At 43.4% G+C, this 2753-nt stretch overlaps 1 non-coding gene across 1 annotated transcript; it reads right to left on the bottom strand.

Annotated features, from left to right (window-relative positions):
- Positions 1-1901: 1901 nt before the first annotated feature.
- On the bottom strand, positions 1902-2086 carry LOC122942754. Its single transcript, XR_006390692.1, has one exon. It is a non-coding gene; the product is annotated as a U2 spliceosomal RNA (small nuclear RNA).
- Positions 2087-2753: the final 667 nt, after the last annotated feature.

The following is a 2753-nucleotide window of genomic DNA, read 5'->3' as shown; positions in this document are numbered from 1 at the left end:
CATATTTTTTGCAGTTCTTACAAAATTCTGGCATCCCGTTGAAAAACAGATCGCCATTTATAGGCCCCAATTTAAACCGACTTGGGGGAAGAAGTACTTCTCCCCCAAAATCTTCTTTAAATTCCACCAAGAACTTCCACTTTGTGGACCAAATTCCGTATTTATTGTAAATTTTCCCTTTACAGTCAACTTTTTTGCAAAATCTCCTCAGAAACACCACAATATTTTCCTCAGGGACGTAAGGACTATACATCCTAACTGTCACAATTTTCTCCCTTCTTGGAAAATGCGGGATTACTTTAACCCCATTCAAGATAGGATTCAGTTTAAAATGTTCCAATCTTTTCAGAACCGTTGCACAAATATCTTCTGAGAAAAATGCCACGTCAAATAGACCCCGCTTGGGAAATTCAAGCATAGAAAATATTAGTTCTTTTCATACCTCAATAAGTCCGTACAACACCTCTTCCACCAAAAAGGTAAGGCCTTTTTCCTTCTTCTGAAGGTCCAATAACACAAAGCGTATACAATGCTTAATTTTTTCGTGCTCCGGAATCTCCTCCATCACAGGACTCGGAATTTCCATCTCTGGCATCGTCCAGGTAAGGATCACGGTACCAGGCTAGAAAACTCCCTACCACAAAGTAGTAGGCGTGTGATCGCTTCCCGTTGCCTGGGGACTAAGCCTCCTGCCCTATAGCAGCAAGAGTTAAAGCTCTGGCGATCAACCAGGAGCCGCCCTCAAGGCCGAGCAGTTGGGTACCCAGGCACCTTCTGACCAAGACCCGTGTATCCCTACACTTGATCTTAGCCAAAAGGCCGAGAAGCGATAACCAGAAAAGGGTTCGCCCTACAGGCCGACGGTCCCCAATGCAGAACACTTGTGATGGCGATAGCCTATACAGGCCCCAGCTGCAGAGACAGTCCGGGAGGCTTCTTTCTCTGACAAACCAGGAAAAACGTGCTTGCTACGCTCTGGAATCACCATAATGCTACACTTCGTGTTTTTCGTATCTGCATAGCTCCGCCCACCACTGTTGGTAACACCTTTCCTTCGCACGCAATTCCGGATGCCAAAGCACGCCAAGCAGAAAGACTAATAAGGAGTGAATGGAGAGTACTGAGAAAAAAAAAACTAAACAAAAAAAAAGGATGTAGGCATTGTTGATTGTGATGTCATGGCCCCATTGTTGAGTGTTCCATCAGGGCCCTTGTGATGTCATCCACTGACCTGACCTTACAAGCCGCTTGTGACACTTGCAGTGTTTCGTCCATTGGCCAGACAAGGTAGGTCCAGCTATTGCTGATACATAGGAAGTGCTGGACTACTTTTTAGCCTCCAAGTCATCCATCCAGTTTACAAGATCCACAAGAGGGAGACACAGGCAAACAAATTTTACTTATTTACTAAGCACTACAAAAGATATATTGGTTACATCCAGCCAACTTGCTACAAAAGGGGCAATTCACAGGAACAAGTCAGCAGCCTGCACAGGTGTGCACAACAGGCCCAAATCAAAGCCATGGTGCGTGGAGTGGAGGTAGGTGCGTGGAGTGGAGGTCCAAACAATGCAGTCCGGTGATATCAAAACAATTCATTCAGGTGATAAGCCAATTACCCTAACAATTAAGCCATCAATCTTAATTGGATTTGGGGTGTTTGGAGAGGTGACTGGCTGGCTGGGTTGCTTGGTGCTGGAACAAACCCACACACAGCTGATGCAATTAGGAGATTGACAGGCTAGATGCAGGTATGCAGAAAGCAGCACAGCACAACCCTCACAGGGGAGAAGCTGAAGTGCAGACTCCTGAGGCAGGACACAGCAACTTCACACTTGCTTTCTGGCAGGATGCTTACAATCCATCTCTCAATTTCATTCTGTTTTTTCATACTGGAATAGAAAGGGTGCACCGGTCCCGGAGGTACTGCAATACCAGGTCAATGCGTGGAGTGGACAGAGCAAGCTCTTTTTCCATCTCCCTGTTCGAAAAATCCATTTAATATATGGTCCCCAGATAGGGGACGTATCATATATTAAACTGATAAGAACAGATTTTTTTTAAGTTGACTACCCCAAGGGGGTATATTTTATTTAAAACAATTTATACATACAGAAATAACTTATTATCTCATAAAAAAATTATTTCTCAAAACATAAATAGCATGTATAAAGTCATATAATAGACCCCCATTCTCGTAAAAACAATTTGTTGCACATAAAAGGAGCGTTTTTCTTGTCCAATAAATAATACTTGTACATTTCTAAAATATTTTCTACAGAGATAACTTCGTGCTTAAAACATAAAATGTTCCTGGCCGCCCAAAGAGCTGCTTTAACGCAATTGGTGATCTTCCATGCCATCGTCTTCTTGGTCCTTGAGGGGGACTCCAGACACCCATAAAACACACCGTCCATGGTTAAAACTTTTAGTCCAGTTATCTTCTTTATTAAGGGGAGCATTTTAGTCCATACCAATTATGCAAAATAGCAATTCCAGAAAAGATGAAAGACGTCCTCCTCCTCTCTGCATGCTCCCCTGGGACATTCTGCGGTGCCAATCAATCCTCTTCGGTGCTGGAATGCCCGGCATGGAAGACACTCATGTGCGCAGCTCCAGGCCAGGTCCTTCTGCAAATTAAAAAGATAATTAATATTGACCTCCTTCCATGCTTGCTTACATTTTGCTTCATTAAAATTCCTTATGGGGGCCATCAATTTTTCGTCACTAATCTCTTTTAAAATTGCCTTATT

This window comes from Bufo gargarizans, chromosome 6 (genome assembly GCF_014858855.1).
Source record: "Bufo gargarizans isolate SCDJY-AF-19 chromosome 6, ASM1485885v1, whole genome shotgun sequence".
In the NCBI taxonomy this organism is placed as follows: Eukaryota; Metazoa; Chordata; class Amphibia; order Anura; family Bufonidae; genus Bufo; species Bufo gargarizans.
The sequence above is the reverse complement of the archived record's forward strand: the minus strand, read 5'-3'. Positions and strand labels throughout refer to the sequence as shown.